The 21,413-nt window shown below is 36.0% G+C and overlaps 1 protein-coding gene and 1 pseudogene across 5 annotated transcripts in view; one reads left to right on the forward strand and one right to left on the reverse strand.

Moving 5' to 3' along the window:
* Cntn4 (contactin 4) overlaps positions 1 to 21,413 on the forward strand; it is a 1,000,475-nt gene that overhangs the window by 233,752 nt on the left and 745,310 nt on the right. For all 5 annotated transcript variants that reach the window (XM_026788153.1, XM_026788152.1, XM_026788157.1 and 2 more), the window contains one exon: positions 647 to 702. The gene's annotated coding sequence lies outside the window, so the exon portion shown is untranslated. The remainder of the gene's footprint in view (positions 1 to 646; positions 703 to 21,413) is intronic.
* On the reverse strand, positions 3,423 to 4,380 carry LOC101997784 (annotated as a pseudogene).

Consider the following 21,413-nt stretch of genomic DNA (forward strand, 5'->3'; position numbering starts at 1 on the left):
TATACATGTGTTTAATATCAATTACAGTGAATGAAACAGACAGCATAATCACTTTACTTAGAAACGAAGTGTTTTGGCTAGAAGGTAGATTAGGGTGTAAATAAAGATGTAGCTTTTTTGGAGGTAGGTATAAAGGGAGTTCTTCATGAATGTAATGATCTATGGTAAACCTCCTTTCACAATTGAAGTTTAACTTAAAGATTTTGAGATAAGACATGCCTTAATTAATGAAGAGTGACTTTTTGAGGTTTTTTTATCTCCATATTTCACTTACACATTTACCGAAAACAAACAAAATGCCAGACAAGACACAGTTTAGTACTTGAGTTCTAATATTTTTAAAGTTGTCGAATGCTCTTTCTTACACATTATCTGTATCTATTTCATTGGTTCCAAATAGCACAAAATAGAAAATATTACCGACTTTAAACACCACTCAACTGACACAAAGAATGTTGAACTGACAGATCAAGATATTGGGTTACTAAGACACAGCAGAGGATGAAGTATCTAAATGTAAACCAACTGTATCTAATTTTCATTTCCTCCTAATTTAATTTTAGATGGAGATAATATAAATAATAAACATGAACTATGTACAGCCTATTTTGAACAGTGTTAACTTTACATTCTGTTTTTATTGTAGGGATTATTGACACATAGTAACTCCACAGCATGTGGCTCTCAGAGTTACCCTGAAAGGTAAGCTCCCCACAAGGGAAGGTTTCCTTATCTGTACTTCTTCTTGCTTAGTATCCTTAGTTTCTATGGAAACATAGAGACCAAGCCATTTCCAAGAGATGCTATGAGCTTCTTTTACTTGCTTTTCTAAATGCTATAGTTAATTAAGTTAGTGAAGTTACATAAATTAATGTGGGATTGGTGCAACAGAGACCATTCCCATCCCTCTGGAGAAGATATTTAAGGTAGTCTTTGTAGTTGTCAGATTACTTTGACAGTTCAAAAACACTAGAATTGTACATTGTAGAAAATTATTTGGAATATACTAAAATTTTTTTGCCACTAGTTTTACAAGACAAATATTAAGTCCCAGAAACATGTATGTCTGGAAGGTTGTATCTTACATGATAAAACATAAATAGACTCAGTGTTAACAGTGCTTGTATTTTATTTTTTTGATGAAAAGCATACCCAAAGCAAGCAAAATATCTTCTGTTCATCAAGGTGATGTAAGGAGGAACCAAAAAACCTGTAGTTCTACACGTTACAGGTTCAAACTGAAGTGCCTGTTATATCATGCTGCCTACAAAGACCCTTAGAAGCCCTTCCTTTTCCTAGCCTCTGGCGATTGCAGAATTGTTTGACATGGCATAGTCCAGATGCAAAACTGTATGTTTTAAATTTATAATTTTTTTAAAAAAGGAAAAGTTGAATTGTTTAAGCCAACATTCAGAAAAGGGTGTCTCATATTAAGGAGTATTGCCCAACTTACCTTAAAACAAATCAGAATGGCTTTGTTCTTGGCATGTAATCCAAGAGAGCAAGACTGAGTCCCTGTCAAGAGTGCTCCATTTGTCTGCCTTCCCATCACCTAGTTTTTACTTTTGCTCTCTCTATGTCCTCACCTAACACTCAAACTCAGCATTCTCACTATGCACAGATAGACAGACTGATGGAATAGGGATTCATAACAGTTTGTAAGTGTCACTGGTGAAACAAAGATCTGAGATGCAGTGGTCAAATAGACCATTTAGTTCTCCCTGTAATGTAGAAGGAGCTGTGGGCTGGCCTGTTTTTCATCCTGCCCGGCTCCTGCATGGTTAGCTTTACCTGAAAAACCAACACACAAATTGTATTCATTTAAACACTGCTTGGCCCATTATTTCTAGCCCCTTACTGGCTAACTTTCACATCTTGCTAACCCATTTTTGATAATCTGTATAGCACCATGAAGTGGTGGCTTACCGGAAAGAATGCTAGTGTACGTACATCTTGGGCTGGAGCTTCATTACATCTGCCCTGGAGAGGAGCGGCATGGCATCTGCCTCAATGTAATATCCATCAGCTGTGTGCAAATTCATTGTTGTTTTCTGTTCACAGAGGTGAACTTAAATTCTTGCTCCAGTATTTGAGAAGATAACCTCAGTTATCTGCTCTGAAACAAGTTTTCCATGAGAGGCCCTATCATACAACAAAAGTATATGCTCAACTATGTTCATAGCAGCATTGTTTGTAATAGCCAGAACCTGTAAACAACCTAGATGCCCTTCAATAGAAGAATGGATGAAGAAAGTATGGAATATATACATATTAGAATACTACTCAGCAGTAAAAACAAGAACTTCCTGACTCTCCCTCTTACTTCTTCTCAGAGTTCTAGTCTAGTCACCCTACCTCTACTTTCTGCCTGGCTACTGGCCAATCAGCATTTTATTAAGCCAATATGAGTGACAAATCTTTACAGTGTATAAGAGCATTATTCCTCAGAATTGTCCCTTTATTTTCTTTTCAAAACAGGACCCTGAATATAATCTCCTTTGTTTAGCATTTTTCCTGACCATTATCCATAACAACTTGTAACCAACACGTTGAATAAACATCCATAACCACATTTTTGGGAATGTGGGTGTAGTTTTCTATTCTACTCTGTGCTTATTGGAGGCATTGATAATCTTATTAGGACCCAAAAATAATTTAGGATTATGGTCAAATCCTGACTGGAGTATTCAGTGAGTCTGAATCATCTCAGTCAGCAGTGTTGAAGCTGTTCTGAATGTAGAACTCAGAGGAAACTGTAAAAGATGTTTTCTAAAATGTTGGATGATCTTGGACATCCAGTCCTTTTGCAGATTTTTCAAGGGGTTTTCCTTGATCAAACCTTATTTTTCTTAACCCAGAATAAATCCACAACCTCACATTTCCTATGGAAACAAAAGCAAAACCTTTTCTCCTAAGTAACACATATATTGACTTAAATTTTGAAGTCAAGGCATTTTCAAAATATATACGTTGGATTAATCCCTGAAAATTTATAATCAAATGTCTATTAGCAGTGGTTGCTCTTTCCTCAGCAGTCAAACAACTAAAGAAAATACAATACCATATAGTATCCAGATTCTATGTTTATTTTCTGTCTTTACATGGCTTTTTTTCTGTTTTAAATGTCATTTTATTGCAAGATGCTATAACTAATTACAAGTTTAAACTATAACTTGGTAATTTTAGTCAGGCAGCAAGTTACTACAAGTTACTTATTCAAAAGTGATCTTAAGTAAACTCCAGATACACAACAAGGATCAGAAACACCTGACTGGCCAATAGGGTTAAGTCACTAAATAAATGAATCTCGATCATTTCTCAGGAAAGGTACACTGTGGTTTCAATAGACAGCAATACAGGAAGAATTCTTCACACAGACTATTTCCCATTTTTTTCTGGCCATCTCAACTGAGATAGCTACATTCACATAACTGGCTGAGCTTGAGCCTCCTTAGCAAGCAGCTTTAGATCTGAAATGCACTTGGCACTGGTCTCCTTTTCCTGCTGTGCAGAAATGCTCTGCACCACATGCTTTTCCACCCAGTCTATCATGTGCTCTTGCTCCTTGTGACGCATCATGTTCTACTGTACAGCAATATGGTAGTCCAGGCGATTTTTTTACCTCCATATATGCTCTATGGAGCCGTTCCCGGTAGGTGACTTCCAAGGCCAAGGCAATATTATTCCTCTGAACATCGAAGAGGTAGTGGCGCTTCTGAACCAGTGCCTGCTGTGCCTTCTCCATGTCAGTTGCATCCTGGATTTGTTTGATGGTTGCTTGCTTTACTTCTTCTAGTTGAGCAATTTTTTCCTCATTAAGTTTATCAAGAAATTCTCCAATAGCAGCATAATTCGGATTAAAACTGTGACTTTCACAGCTAGCTCCATCCCATTTCTTAACTCTCTGAAAGTCTAGCTTTGTGGCAAAGGTAGAGAAAGGAGCCACATTTATTGCCACAAGTCTGTGGAGTTTTTAGGTCCATGCCACTATCAAGAAGCATGCCACTGAGTGCTCATAAACACCATTAAAGCATTTGGTAATAGGGCCCTTTAAAAGTTGCAAGGCTTTTGCTGGTAAAACTGAGTCAAGAAGCCTCTCTTAAAGAAGCCATGTGGCTCAGTGGTTAAGAGCATTGCCTGCTCTTCCAAAGGTCCTGAGTTCAATTCCCAGCAACCACATGGTGGCTCACAACCATCTGTAATGAGGTCTGGTGCCCTCTTCTGGCCTGCAGGCATACATACAGGCAGAACATTGTATACATAATTAATAAATAAATAAATAAATAAATAAATAAATAATTTTTTTTAATAAAAGCCATGCTTCTGCTTTCCTCTTGCAAACAGAGCCTACCTAAGAAAATGCTGCTGCCAAGAAGCCATGCTTGACTCTGTTCTTCTGTATCTAGAATCCCTTCGCAAGTTCTCTCAGGTTTTATGTGGATATAATTGCTGAATGTTGGGCATCCTTTTTAGATGGAATTTTCTGTCCCACATTGTTCCACAGTCATTCAGTAGCAAATAAAAACATAGATGATTATATTGATTATATACTGTTTGGCCTATTTCTGACTACTAGGTCTTACAACTTAAATTAAACCATAATTCTAGTCTTTCTTTAGCCTTGTGGCTTGGTACCTTTTCTCAGTAAGGCATTCTCATCTTGCTTCCTCTCTGGCTGGCTGGTGACTAACTCTCTGTCTTTCCTCTTTCCAGAATTCTCCTAGTCTGGTCACCACCTGTACTTCCTGCTTGGCTAATGACCAATCGGTATTTTCTTAAACCAATATGAGTCACAAATCTTTGTAGTGTACAATAACATTATTCCACAGCATATCCTTAAGAAAATATACAGTGTGCATTTTAGATAGACAAATTTTATCTTCAGCTATAAAGATGCAGAAGATCTATAATATAATCAACAAATTCTTTTAAATCAGTACAGACTAGCTTGCTGAGTGTTCTGAACTGCCTATCCTCCAAAGCCAGAAAGCAAATCCAATTGTTGATTATCAGGATCTGTGGCTTCATATATAGTTTATGAATGATGAAGTCATAGTTCAAATGCTTCAGCAGTTGCTGATTCTAGCCTTAGTTATCCTTAAACTATGAAATAAGAATAACAATAGTGATTTGTAGGTTTGGGAACCATGAATGCTAAAGACTTGCTGTGGTGCCAGGCCCTCTGTAATGAATACTTTTATAATTAGTATTATTTGGTTGTAAATATTAGGTTATACCATTAGATTCTTGGCAGTTCGACTATTTCTCTGTTGGTTTTTCTCTTACTGGCATCTTGGCCAGAAAGAAAAGAATGGCTAGAATTTCTGTTAGCACTTAATGAATTTAATCAGCCCCTGAGGGACTTTTGATATAGCAGAGAGATATTTAACAAGAAGCAGAATTTGTATTCCTTCTGTGTTTCTCTTCATAGCTGGCAGAGACTTCCCTAGTAGAGGCAAGGTTACCTGTGCTGAGAGATACGTTAACATACCATGAGAGAATGTTAAAACTCAGAAAACACATCCCCATGGCCTTGTGTTTCTGTGCTTGTTCTAACTAATGCAATTTAGGCTGCTTCCAATAAGAAAACAAGCCACTGTCTCATAATGTGCAATATTCCCTAGTCTATTGTTTTATGTTGTTGTTTTGCTGTTGTTTTGTTTTCTGAGAGACAGTTTCTCTATGTGGCCCTGTCTATCCCGTAACTCACTCTGTAGACCAAGTTGGTCTCAAACTCAGAAATCCATTTACCTCTGACTTTTGAGTACTGGGATTAAAGGTGTATGCCACCACTTCCCTGCTAAGAAATGAGCCATTGTGGATTTGTTGTTGTTGTTGTTGTTATTTATAAATTTTCCTTTCAGAAAATATTTTAAATATTTTTTAAAAAATATTTTGCCTTTAGAAATAAAGATGAAAAATCCATAAAGGGTTGTATTGCACTATATCGCATATATGTATTCCAAGATGCATATAAAAATATTACAAATAATGAGTAGAAATTGTTAATCATAGTCACAAAAAATAAACAGTTGGATTGTATTACTTGGTCAAGTTTCTGTTTTATACTTTTCCTTATAGATAATAAGAAGGATGATGCTATGTTGCTTTGAAAGAATATTTAGGAGACTTTGGATCATGGATTTTCTCTACAGTGATCTTCATGAAGTCAGTATACTAGAATCTATAATAAGATTGATGATGTTATGAGAAATAAAATAGCTAAGTTCCCTGGAAGGTTGAGCATGATATTATTTGGAAGAAAGAGATAGCATACAAATAAAATTAAAATAATGGCAATTATTTTCTCTTTAAAAGCGTCAACAGAATGCAATGGTAAACAGAGTTATGGTGAAGTAACCTGACTTTTGATTTACAACTTACCATGAGTGGACTTCAACCATTTCTAATATGATAAATTAATGTTTTTTTGTTATTGTGTGACTCATCTCTTCTCAATAATTCTAATTCTTTTTCTTTTTTGATTTCTTGAGACAAGGTTTCTCTGTGTAGCTTTGGAGCCTGTCCTTGAACTCTGTAGACCAGGCTGTCCTTGAACTCACATAGATCTGCTTGCCTATACCTTCAGAGTGCTAACATTAAAAGGTGTGTGCCACCACTGCCCAATAATTCTAAATTAAAAAGATTCATTTTTCTTATTTGTGTATGCGTATTAATCCACATGCAAGTGTGTGTATGTATTTGTGTGGGCCAACATAGAGGGCAGCAGAGGGTCTCAGAATTGGGGGGGGGGTAACTATTGCTGAGATAAACATGCCCAAAAACAAGTTGGGGAGGGAAGGGTTTATTCTGCTTATACTTTTATATCTCTATTCATTACCTAAGGAAGTCAGGGCAGGAGCTCAAATAGGACTGGAACCTAGGGAGGCAGAAGCTGATTCAGATTCCGTGGAGGGTGCTACTTACTGGCTAGGTCTCCATTGCCTGCTCAGCCTGCTCTTTTATAAAGCCCAGAACCCCCATTACATGAAGGATAACAGCCACAGTGGCCTGGGCTGTCTCTCATTGATCACTAATTTAAAAAAAAAATGCCTTATAACCTTATTTTATGGAGGAATTTTCTTATTTGAGGTTCCCTCTTTCCAGGTAACTCTAGCTTGTGTTTATTCGAGACAGTAGGCTTCCTCACAATATCATCTTAATAGAACCATTTTAACAGTGTTTGCTAATATGATCTACAAACTTGTAACTGTAGCATAAAGAATAAAAACCCAGAGGCAGATAATGGGATTCAGGCTGAAGATCAGAAAAGCAAAGTAGCCACACCACGAAAAGAGCTCTTACCTCTATGAAATCTTCAGTCTGAAAAAGTAACGAGTTCCTGTCTCATCCCATTTTATATTCCTGTCTAGAGATGGTGTCAAAGGCATGCACCACCACTGCCTGGCCTCTATGGTTCACTAGCGTGGCTGCTGTGATTAAAGATATGTGTCACGTCTGTCTGATTGTAGGCTGACTAGTGTGGCTAGCTTTGCACTCTGACCTTCAGCCAAGCTTTATTTGTTAGACCATGGACAAAACATCACTATATTTAGCTACACAGCTCCTCAACATTCAAAGTTATCACTGAATAAATAACTTTTTCGTTCAGCTTTCTTTTCTAGTTAGTGAATGTTTAATTGCCTTGCTTTTCCTATGCATTTCCCAGATTATGTTTAATTGTTTTAAATAATGTGCTTTCTTTGAGTTTCAGTTCTTGGGTGCATTATTTTTGGTTTTTCTGTTTGGTTGGTTTGTTGCTTTTTGTTCTTTTGATTTTTTTTGGGGGGGGACAGGGTGTCTCTGTGTAGTACTGGTTATCCTAGAACTTACTCCATAGAACAGGCTGGCCTTGACCTCAGAAATTCACTTGTTGCTGCTTCCTGAGGGTTGGGTTAAAGGTATGTGACACCATGCCCAGCTGAATTTCAGTTGTTTTTGTTCAAAATACCTATTGATTATTTATTTCAGTGCATGCTATGTATGTAACCTTCTGTACTGTTTATCATTGAATGTGACCATTGCCATTATTTTTGGATAATATTAAGATAGTTTTGGAATTCCTATGTGGCACCAATTTTCTACTCAATATATTTCATGAGTTATTATATTACTATAATAATATAATATATTATATTCTACCCTTTGTTAGTACAGAAAATGAGGCGTGCTATTTGACAAAATTGTGTTTTCAAGTACGATCTGCCCTTTCCATCCATTAGCTTTTGGGATTCTTCTCTGTAAGATTGAGATCTGCTTCTTTTTATGGTATGTTGAAATATACATATATTTATCTAGTGGTACTCCACTTTTCTGTCTGAGAACATCTTCTTTTTTTAAGTTTTAGAAAATCCTTGTACCTTATATGAATATTGACATTCTCACACTGTTTTTTTCTGTTTTCATTTTCAGAATATCTCATTAGATATATTTTGAACCAAAAATTATCCTTATCCCAAACTTTTATGCATTCTATGTTCATTATTATTTTATATGTCACTTTTGCATAGTAGGTAAATACCTCAGATCTTTCGATTTCTTGTTTCTTCACAAATGTCACTTTTCATGTTGATCTTAATGTATTGTTTGCTACATTATCAAGCATTTCAAGTGCTTCCAGAACAGGAATTTTATTGATTTATATATTTGTTTATTTATTTATTTTATAATCCATGCTATTTACCCGATAAAGTTGATATGCAGCTTTGTCTACTATATTTCCTTAGGGTTTGTTACTCATTTGTCATAATCAGAGAATGTTCCATCTTTGCTCAGTCAGAGTAATTGGGAAATTGTGAATTGAATCTAACGGCTTCTTTCTGAAATCAACTCATGAAGTCTTTGTTGAAATTCCTTTAAGGACCTGCAAATTCATGATTCCAAAGATGGCAAGTAGTTCTCAAGCATATGTCTGGAAATAAAAGAAGACCACAGTATGTGTGAAAGCAACGAATATCTACCCTAATCTTCCATTTGTCTGTTTCGATCGATCATTATTTTAAGGTTCTAGGTTTTAGAATTTCATTTTAGTTCGTAGATTTTCTTTCCCTTTAAAGCATTATCTGTTTTATTAACAATTTGTTATTTTCTCTTGTCTCTCTCTATAACTAACTTCTAGCTAAGTTCATTATTAATCTTTGATCATTATTTTCATGCAGATGCTACCTATCCTTTTACTATGCCATTTGTCTATTTCTGTAACAGTTTGTCTCCACATACAATGTGTAATTTTATGTTATGTGCTCATTTGATGCATAGTTATCCCCCTCTGTTCTTCCAGTGTCTTGTAAACATTAATCAAAACAAAATTTTGCTTTTATTAATGAGTTAAGTTCTGAAGTGTTCAGCCTACTTTGTGTTAATTTATTGCCTCTCATTGGTATTTAATGACTAGATCAAATGTTCATATATTCATACTTGACCTCAAAGTTTTAGATTCTTCACTTATGTCACTTTAAATCACGAAAATCTAATATACATCTTCCTTTGCTTATTCTATAACTTTTCTAGTTTGTTTTATGGATTAGAAGTATCTGTGTTAATACAAGAAGTCATGCCTATTCCCTTCCCTTGTCTGCTAAGGTTCTGTCCGCTCCATCTGTTTAGATGCTAATACTCTGGACCACCATTTCTTAGTCATATATCAAGGACCAGTATGTTCTTAACCTACTAGGACATAGACTAAAACACACTGCTCAGACTTGGAATTTATAGTTGTCTTGTGTCAATTTCTTCATTGCTTTGTTTAATTTAAGCATTTAAAAGATTTTAAAAGACTATTTTTGGAAGCTGAGGGTGTAACTCAGTGTTAAAAGACTTGTCCAGCATGCATGAGATCCTAGGTTTGATACTCAGCACATTAATAAATGAATAAATCAGTAAATCTGGTTCTGTTGTCATATAATTTTCATCGGGGAGATAAGCACATAAGTCTGTTTGCTCTAGATAGGAACCAAAGGCAAACCAAAGCAATGAAACTACCCAAATGTGACTAAGAGAACTAATACATTTATAGGAATGTCTTGTGGGAACAAGAATGAGGGGTTACTGACAGTAACATAAATTACTCAAAAGCAACTCTATCAGTGAAAAGACCACTCTAACATATGTGGTAAAAAAAAAAGCTGCATTTTCAGAGCTCCCTTTACAGCCAACAGGTATTACTTGGGAATATGCTCTTTTCCCCAGCTATCATTGCTACTTATATATCCTGTACAAGGCCTTGTAGATCATGTAATTTTCTGAGATTCCTGAGTCTTTTAACTTGCTTGAGTTGCTTTCCTCCATCCAGGAGGGAATGCTCCAATTTGGAAGACATGGCTGTACAATTGGGGACTCATATTTTATTTTTACATGTTTACTGATGTACATTAACTAAGTCCAATATGGTTTGAAAACCAGAAATTCTGAAAATCAACTCCCTAATGGATCAGAAAAGGTTTTGAAATTGCATTATTGACTGTGCTCTTCTGACACATCTTTCTTTATAAACTAATGGGAAGAAAAGCATGAATGAATATCATATCTCTTATTTTCTCTCTGCTTTGATATCAATCTGTTGGGCCATGTTAGAAAATAAACCTAAAACTGGAAGCAAATTGTCCATCTGTAACATAAGAAACCATAGTTGGCACCTCAAATAAATATATTCTGTTCTCATAACTAAGGAAATCTAGGTAGGACAATCTTTTAGGAAAGATCCTACATCCTCTTCAGCATTTTGGAATTTAATATTTTGATCATTTCCCATAGAATTCTTTTTGATGTTATTATTACAAAAGATGTGTCATTTCACCATTTTTCAACAAAGGAAAATCATGTCATATTGAGTCTAGAGTTTAATGATGTTGGTTTTTGCTGCTTGATAGATCTCAAGAAGTTATAACAACATAAAATCTTTGGTGATTGCTCTAAAAAAAGGGTTTCAAGTGCCCTGCCAAAATAAGATTATGTTACTTATTTCTACATACAGAAAAAGAAAGCAAGCTACATTTTTTACCTTGTCACATTTCAACTAAGATATGTGTAGCTTGTCAAAATTAAACAACACTTTTTAAACCTTCTAAATCATGTGAAGTGAATGACTATATATACTCCATAGATCATAAAAAATACACTGTAATTCCTTTTTTAAAGTACTTCTTTAATATAATCAAAATAGTTCAGGCTTGTACTCAAATGTAAAGTACTTGGCTAGCTTTTACAGAGATTTTTAATTCTATTTTAAACATAGAAAATATTAAAATAAATAGTACATTATAAAATTAATGAAAATCCTTAAAATGATAACTATCATAATATGAGTATTTTTAAGTGATACTCTCTGATGTAATCCCCTGAAATAATGACTGTGATCAATTCATGTTTGGAATGTTAAATTTTAGGGAAGTACAGCAAGTAGAAAAATGTTGACTTGGATAGGAGCAGAGCCAAAAGGCCTCAACCATACAGAAGCAACTAAAGGAAGTTAAGGGCAGACAAATACTCTTCCTGCATAAAGAGCACAGAAATTGGATATCCAATAACAAATAGTCAGCCTGAAAACATACAGACAAGTAACTTAAAACAGACTGAGCAGATTGTACTTATATATTTAGAAACACATGTAACAAAACTTAATGAAAAGGGGGGTCTGTGTTTAAAGAAGCAAGGAAGGGAGTGATGGATGGGAGGTTTGGGAAGAAAGGAAGGGAAGAAGGAAATTATATAATTGGAGTCTATAAAACAGGTAATTTAAAATAGTGGGAAGGAAAGGAGGAAAATTAATTTAAATTTGATGTTGCCTAGCCATTCATACACAGCTGGAATTAGGAATGGTTGGCCTATCTTGCCAACATAAGCATGGCTTTGATTTTACTTGCTTGTACGTATTGGATAATATTGCCCAGTAAATGGGAAGTGGAATAATATCTCAGATGGAGTGCTATTGAACCAGCATTAATAATGAGGATATTGAAACAAACAAGCAGAAACAAGCTGGAGAAGTTTGAGAAGATTCAACCTGGGGACTGGTGCCGTGAAATAGAAGGCAAACAGCAGACAGTTGTTTCTGAAATAAGAGTAATGAAATAAGAATTGGATGGTTGGTGCTCATGAGTCTCCAAGACTGGGAGCTGGGCAAGGAAAAACTAATCTACCCTTCCTATAAAGATCTGTTCTGAAGTGAGGGATGAACTTGTCTCAAAAGTCAAGAAGTGATTGTGCCTGAAATAAGTTGTCCTATTTCTTTTTACCTTTTCATCTACCTTTGAAATAAAAGATTATAGATAAGAGGAAAACTCACTAGATGCTTACTAGGAGAATAAATTTTTTACAAGAAAGCTATAACTGCAGCTATCTTTAAAGACAGTGAGAGCTATGTCTCAGGGAATGGGAAGATCAACTCTTCTGGTAATGGTAGAACATAAGATGTCCCCAGCAATATCCTTAAGAGCTGGAAAACCCAGGGCATTAATGAGTTGGAAGTTGGACCAAGCTGCTGAAAAAATCTTCTTTACCAGTACTGTGTGGGTAGGATAATAGTGGGCAAATAAAACTTCTACTATGGGTTTAACAGCCATGAGAGAAAGGGATCTCCCTTTCAAAGGATACACACAGATAGATCTGATGGTAATAATTTGAACAAAGAGACAGGCAATTGCTGAAAGCGCAGCTTAAGAGCATAAGATAAAAACAGTAAGTATGCTTAAACAAAGAGAAAATAGAATGGGATTCTGGGGGTGTTTCTTTCTTCAAGGCACTTGTAAAATTATCACTACATCCTTCTTAATGTCTCTTCTCTAATTTTGTGTTCATGAAATTCTTGGAATGAATAGCCCTCACTCAAAATTTAATTGATGATTGCAAATCGAATTTAATCAGGAACTGTCTAGATATTCCATTAGTCAATGGAAACATAAGCAGAAAAGTAGAATAACAAAAAATGGGAAGGAAAGAAAGAAAGAAAGAAAGAAAGAAAGAAAGAAAGAAAGAAAGAAAGGAAGGAAGGAAGGAAAGAAGGGATGAAGGAGAGGGAGAGGAAGAGAAAGAGAAAGAGGGAGGGGAGGGAGAAAAATAGGGAGGAAAAGAAATGAGAATGGAATAAGTAGCACCAGCATTTGTGAGAAACATAAAGTTTTATTGTTTTAAGCCATTACATTCAGGGTTGTTATTGCAAAACCTAATTCATCCTAAGTAATGCAGTTCCCTAGCATATAACGTAGCCTGGAATGAAAATCACCATACTTATGGCCTTAATTTCTCCACAGTGGAGTAGTACCATGTTGAAGCAATGTTGTCTGTGATAAGTTCTTATATTTGCTGTTTCTCCATCACAATGATTGCTCAAGATCAAATTTTGCTTATTACATAACTAGCAAACTGCACAGTACAATTCTACCCATGAATATGAGATCATTTAATGAGCAAGCCAGAAAGTCTAAACTCATAGAGGATTATAAGTAAAATGTAGCCTAGGGGCCACCCCTGCCAAGACTGCCATTACAGTGTAGAGGAAACAGGGTTAGAAATGGTTCTTTGTATCTGCGTTCCCAGGAGTTCTATAAATGTCTTGGCATACAGTGTATAGAGAGTAAAATTTACTTCCCCAAATGTTTTTCTCTTTAGAGAAAGAGCAAGAGTCACATCTCTAGCACTAAAGGACTAAATAATATTTGATTGTAAGCTACAGACACAGAGAACATGGAGTGAACATATATAGGAGCAAATGGTTCATTATCTCACTTGCTTGGGGAGTCTAAAGTCTTAAGATCAAAATGATGACAGAGACTGGAGATGAAGAAATTGAAAGATGACAGTCAAAGAGCACAGAGTTTAGACATATGACTTGATTTTTGAGATCTATTGGATCATAGGTGCCTATAATCGACATATTTTATACATACTAATAAATAACTATACTTTGAATTTCTCACCACCCAAGCAAGGTGTTACTACAATCATACAATGACTTTATTTTATCATCCTATGGCATATGAGATATATTATTATATGATACTCTATTTTATAATGTTACACAATCATTATTTGCCACTTTAAGATACTACTCAATAAAACAAAAGTTTGGCTTTATAAATTACATATGTTCTGTGCTATTGGCTTAGCAAACATTCTTCTTAATTCTATAATCATATCTTCTTTAGCATTTGTGGCTAAGCCTAAAGGCCAATTCTAACATTTCTTCCCATTATTGTTTAAGAACGTGAATTTTCAATTGCATACATAAACCTCCCTATGTATCTCTTGTCACTCTTTGGTAAAGTTGGAATTAAAAGTCACTTCCACCTGTGATGTAGGAGGAGAATTAGAAACCATTGCTTCTATCCCTGCCTTTGAGGAGAAACTCAGGGCTCTTGGCACTGAATTAGGTACAAGAAGAGGCAATGTTAACAGATGTTATGAAATGCACCTGCTGATGGGATGTTGAAACTCCCCAAACTCTCATCTTTTAGGAGGCCTAGCAATGCTCTTGTGGATGAGAACCTGATATTAGCAAGAGGTGGTTATACTACTCTGCCTTTGGTTGGAACTGTAGAACAAAAATGTACTTGGCTGAGAAGAAGCTGTTGATTGCTTACATGGGCTTCTGTGGCATGCCAGCTCTTCTTGCCAACCTGCTTTTTCTTATCAAAGAGCTCTGAGCTCCAAGTGAGGTGAGACTCCCATTTGACAAGCAGGCATAGCCATTTGGGGAATATACAAATTAAAAGGCTTCAAGATAGAAATAGGAGCATTAGCAGCAGGGAGTATCTTACGGATACACTGTCAAATCACATCCAGGAGTTGACAGAGTGAGTCATTCCCTTCCAAAGGATAAACCCTGCTGTGTCAGTACTTGGACAGTCTCTGCATCTGTAGTAGCTATTTAAAGTTGCCAGAGATGACTTTAATATCCCCAAACACTGTATCTGCTTAGGAACACGCTTGAACTTTACCCAGTATACCCATCTCCCATATTGCTTCAGCATTTCTCCTAACTTCCCATTTGTTAGTCATGCATAGTCATAGAACTTTGCTTTTGGGAGGTCTTAATACAGAAATGGACAAAATTTAGAGACATTTTGCCTCGGTCAACCAATGACTCACACCATCAGATACAATTGTAATTTGTAGGATCTCTGTGGTTTTTATCAGAATGTGTGACATATGTACCCTGTCATGGATACATTTGATCTCTGTGTTGACCAAGAAATCCTAATTATGACACAAAAAAAGCCTCATTAAACTGGCTCAATTAGTTTACTAGGGAGCTGTAAAATATCTTATAGAAACCACAGGGATTGACCGATGGCTGTAATCATGTCAGGAGCACTGGTTATGATTGTAGGTTTCTGAACTCCATGTTCGCTCTTAGATTGTACCCACGTATACAATCTCCTTCCCTTTACGCATCCATCTATCTATCCCTGCCTTCTTATTTCCATCCATCACTCATTTCTTTCTTCTCTCCATCCATACTTGTTCATTTCCTTCCCTATGTTCCTTTGCTTATATCAGCTCTCCATACTCTCTGTGGTACTTCCTGCTCTCGTTTGCACTCTCCATTTTACTATGAACTCATTCGACAATTTATTATGAACTTTATGGCTTTCTGGGTTCTACATTTGCTTGACTCTTTGGCACCTTCTGCAGGATGTAGTTTCTGTACCTCAATCAGCAATTCCATTGTGACAAAAGTTGAGTTTATTTGTGGTGCAAGGAGAAATCCAGACTCCCTTTCATACAGGTGAGTGCGTAGTTTGTGGATCTGTCGATTTGGTACTTTTTTATTGCTGTGACCAAATCCCCAAGAGAAAGAACTGGCAGGGAAAAGACTCACTCTAGCACATAGTTTCAGAGGGATTTGAACTCATCATGGTAAAAAATGTGGAGGCAGTGTGGAACAGTTCTCTCTCCTATGTTACAAATGTGAAGTTGAGTGTTCATATGACTGTTCATAAGTTCACTGTTCATATGCCTGTGGGCCAGGAAACAGATAATGCAGCTTGAACCAGGGTCAAGTATAGCCATCAGATGCTCACCACTAGTGGCCTAATTCTAGAAGTGACACCCTAACACCTAAACCAAAAAGCACCACAAGCTGATAACTAATAGCTATATCTGTTACTTTCTGTTGCAAATTTTAAAAGTTTATATTGGCTCTCAGTTACAGAAGGATAGAGAATCCATCATGGTAGGGAAGATATGGAATGGTGGTAGAAACAAGAAGGCTGACTGATCCCTCCAGGAAAGACAAAGGGGATGGGAGAAGACAGGAAACGGTATAAATCAATAAACCCTCAAAGCCCATATCCTGTAACATACTTCCTCTGGTGAGACTTCACCTGCAAAAGGTTCTATAATGTCCCTAAACAATGCCATTGTTGGGGAATGTTTTCTTTTTATTTAATATGCTCCAGAATTTTAATACTATTTAGAAAGAAAATGTATTCACACTGTTTGCCATATTTTAATGGCATCCACAGTTATGGGTGATTGGGTTGGAAGTAAAGTCCAGTTCTATCCAAAAAGAAAGTGCCCACTACATCCATTATGTCATAATGAATAATTCTTTTTTTTTCCTGTGGGTGACATGGAAAATCTACGTCAACGAGCAGAGGCTAAAGATAGGGAATGTTTTCAAACTTGAATTTGTGGGGCATTTCTTATTCAACAGCCATATTCTCAAAACTTGATTCATATCATGATGAGTTACAATGTTAGGCAGACAATCCAGTGATTAATTTTAATATATGCATTTAGTAAATTATTTTCTCAATGACCTATTCTGCTTAAAATAATATTATCACAAGGTCAGCATTTATTCCTGCTTACTGTATAGTATAAGTACAGCACCAGTGGACTACATTTTTTTTTCCTTTCTGGAATATGCTTCAGTCGTTTCTCAGGGGTCTTGATTGGGGCAATGTTTCCTAAGTGATAATCTTTACTAAGGAAGACCAAATACAGCACTCACGGATTCAGGTTTCAGGTTTTCATGTACATGCACAGCATCTCTAGCTTTCAAAGACAAAGTTACCATCTTTTGTATAGCTATGGTCAGGATTTTATTTTTAAATTGTGATTTACAACAGTTATATAAAAAGAGTAAAAGTCAAACTAAGTATTGTGTGCTTGGAGTCTCAGCCAACTGTGAAATTGTAGCACTTCACTTAAAACTAAGAATTTGTTAAATCTAAGATGGGTGTTCTTAAATAAGCAAAATGAATGTTTAAAAAATTTAGATTTATTTAATTTATTTTATATGTATGTGTGTTCACAAGGCTACAGTGCCCTCAGAGATCTGGAGATGGCTTCAGATTCCCTGAAACTCTAGATACAGAGAGCTAAACAACCATGTGAAGAGTACGAACCAAACTTGGGTCCTCTGTTAGAACAGCTAGTGCTCTCGATTGCTGAGCCAACTTTCTAGCACCAAAGTGATTTTCACCTAGATATTGCTTAATAATAATAAGAACTCAGTCAGATGTATGGGAACAGATTTTTATGGTATGTGTTTATTGGCATAATTTGGTACTTAAACCAGGACTTAACATCTCCAAGTTCCTATGGGTCAAGTGGAAATCTTGATAAAAAAATCAGAGTACTCTACAGGGAGTATGAATATATCAACAAGAAAAATTAAGCGATGTTTATTTCTAACCAGATCCTTAATGACTACATCGTTGGATATCCACAGACCAAAGTTAACCTATCAATGTCATAGAAAAGTATCAATATGATTTTGACTCTAGATTTATTATTTGTTTCCAGAACAACGTAGAAGCAAAAAACAGTCTAATTATTTTCTTAAGTCATAAACAAAATGAATTTCAATTGAGTTAGGTTCCTTACTTAAAGACAACCTAACTTGGAATGAGGTTTGAATTAAAAACATAATTCTGTTGATTCTACCACCTGCTGGGACTGGTATTTACTACAGTTATTCCATGTTTCTTTGTTCACCTTACTGTGAGTTACTGTGTGCACAGCCTTAATTCACAGCCTCTGTCTGTTTTTAGTTCACGTAGGTATTGTGAACATAAACTTATGCACAGAAAGACAGATTTATCTATATTTCAGCCAAGCTTTTGCAAAGCAAGCCCAGGCTGAAGAGAGATTGTTGATTGATACTAAATCTTTGACAGCTGGGTGTATATTTTCTGCAATAAGATGAGTAACTTGGGCTAAAGAGGACCGATGAGGATAAAACTCAGATTTATTAAGGACCTTTCCAGTGAGCAGGCTGTGTCCTTACTCACTGCTAAAATAAATAGTGTCCAATTCCAATTATATCATCCCATGATGTGTAATTTATCTTTGATTAACTGCTATAAATTGTTATCATCTTCTTAAGCCTGGGTGAATTTCCCATCATGTTTTAACATCTGTAGATTTAAAATGCTGTGGTATTCTGTATATTTCTTCAAGAATATATTTTATAATGTATCATATTTTACTTAGAGATTTTTTAAAGGGCTCCTACTTCTGTCTCTTATATAATAAAATGCATGAATTCTGCTCTTAATATTTGATCTACAAACTTGGTGTGTATAATAAGCAGTGGAGTAGAAATAACTGTTTCTTCCACACAACTTCTAGACTTCATTGATGAAGGGAGATCAGCTGTGACAAATTTATTTTTATTTTTGTAGTCAATATACACATATATTTGCACATATATATATGTTTTTCTTTATTTTTGAGAATTTTATAGATTTATAAAATGAAATATCATATCTACTTCCCACCCCTCCTCCACTCTCCATATTCCTCTCAACAAGCACTACCCACTTCATATATTTTTTAATCACCCACTAGACCCAGTTAGCATTGCCCATATATGCATGGGTGGACACAGAGTGGTCCACTACACCATGGCTATTCTTCTGGTGGCTGTGTCCTCAAAAAAAAAAAAAGCTATTGATTCCCTTTCTCCTAGAAGATCTCAATTGCCAGGAGCTCCTCAGTACAGAATAGAACTTGGAGATCATCTATGTCAGCTGTGGTGGGAATTATGGCTGCCTTGAACTTGTGTAGATTTCTTATTGGTTAGCCATTATGCTAGAATTCCATTGCATATTAGCCATATTATATCCAGAAGACAGAGTTTCATAGCTACCCATATTCCAGCTCTTGTATTATTTCTGACTCCTGTGATGTTCCTTACCCCCTAGTGGTAGCAGGGATGGTACTTGGATGATGTAGATTTCATATTTAGTACTAAGGAATCAGTTCCTTCCTCTCAGTACTTTGGTCAGATGCATCTCTCTATTGACTGCTGTCCAATCTCTGACTAAATCTAACTCAAAGCAGTTCCTATTCCCCTTATTTTTGATATGCTTGACAATATAAATATTAATGCATCTTTCTTTCTATTCAAGAAAGACATCATATTCCACTTAACAATTTGAATATTAATATCTCTCTGACATTAGACATGCTTGTCATTTGTACATCAGTTTCTGTACTTGCAACATAGCCGCACTAATATAATACATTATTTGTTACAGTATAATGTGGATAAAATGACAGAATACTCTGAAGCACTTGACAAGTGCTTGGCATTTAAATACCCAGCAAATATTTGTTTTTAAACCATTCTTGAAGCATTGAATGTCTATAGGAACAAGCAATAGTGAAAAGATCATTCCGTTGACTTATGCTTGATAACCAGAGTCTTCGTGGGTGGCTGGCATTAAGTTTTAATAATAATTAGAATGTTTTACAGTGTACATCTACAGGGAGAAAATAAGAAATAGCATGCTTCCTAAAGATAATTAAAAATAATTCTAAGTGATATACTATTTAATATTCCCAATACCATCACTTCTGTTCTTAGTATTATATCTGAGAGCTAATGGAAAATAATGGCAAGAAAGATCTGAACTAATGTGCATAGTTGGTTTTCATCATGTCTCTGAAGTGTTGCTTATATAGAGAGTCAATTATTTGGCTGTAGGTAATGAACTGCTATTTTGAAATTCTAAAGTTATTGGTTCAAGGGGGTAAGACCTCTTTTGTAAAATCTGGAGTTTATATGATAGATAAAGACACACCGTTGCAGCTGTTTGAGGTGGCACATGCCTATAATTTTACTGTTTGACAGTCTGAGGCAGGAGGTTCATTAGTTCAAAGCAAGCCTGTGCTGATAGAATAGTGACCTGCTGTCTCTAAAAACACTGAAGTGCATAGGAGATGGCTCCACAGATGCATCTGTTATGTGAATTTAAAATAGTTTCAGAAGAACCAATATGTGTTTGCTTCCCATTGAGGAAAAATTAACAAAGCACTTCCATTTTGATTTGTCTGGTCAAGAGCAAGCCCAAGTTCAAATTCTCTACTTCTGCCTTATGCCTTCCATCTGTCTGAAGCTTATGGATTCTGGTTTGTTTGTTTTTTCCTGAAGTGTATCTATGTTTGCCTATATCTCTCTGCATGATGTCTGATGGTCTTTGTTGCTTTCTGTGGATGTTGTCCTATTCAAGGACTTTATTCAAAGTTCTGAGCAGCACAGAAAGCACCATCTGGGGAAGGAATGAGAGAAACTTTACAGGAATGTTTAATCAAGTTTTACAAGGATTTAAGCTATTTACCCCAACTGACCTCAAAGCACTACACACACATCAATCAAGCAGTATCAGTATGTTGCCTCCAACATTTATGGTGGCTATTTGGCTGTTTGTATGAGGTCACTTTCTACCTGTTCGTTGATTTTTTTTTAAATGGTTGTCATAACACATACCACGACACAAGTATTGCTCTCTTGGATAAGTTCATGAAAAGAAACATAATTTGAGATTACGTCTGTGCATTAACTTAGGTTGCAAAAGCTAATTATGTAAAACTCCAACGTTGTGTGTTGCATGTTCTTGTAAATGCAGTTTAAACAAATAGGTAGAATTAATAGCAGGATACTATTCTTTAGTCTTCAGTGGCCGCAAGGTATATTTTAGATTGGCTGTAAGGTTTATCAAAAATTCCAGTCTGTTATTGTTGTAATATAAACCTCGGGGCTGTGTCCCCAGCACCCTGGGCTGCCTGATAGCTTATGCCCCGAAATAACAACACACAAATTGTATTCATTTAAAAACTGCTTGACCCTTTAGCTCTAGCCCTTACTGGCTAATTCTGATATCCCGATCAACCCATCTCTAATAATCTGTGAGCACCGGTCTTACCGGGAAGATTCTAGCCTACATCCATCCTGGGTCTGAGCTTCATTGCGTGTGTCTCAGAGAGCAGAGATCTCGCCTCTGCCCGCAAGAGTGGAGCATCGTGTCTCTCTGAGGTGTCTGCCCCGGAGAGGAGAGCTGTTGAGTCTGACCTCGCTTCCTCTTCATCCCAGCATTCTGTTCTGTTAACTCCTCCCACCTATGTTTTAACCTATCAGGGCAAGCAGCTTCTTTATTTAATTAACCAATGACCTTCCTCCA

Source organism: Microtus ochrogaster, unplaced genomic scaffold (assembly GCF_000317375.1).
Source record: "Microtus ochrogaster isolate Prairie Vole_2 unplaced genomic scaffold, MicOch1.0 UNK1, whole genome shotgun sequence".
NCBI classification, from domain to species: domain Eukaryota; kingdom Metazoa; phylum Chordata; class Mammalia; order Rodentia; family Cricetidae; genus Microtus; species Microtus ochrogaster.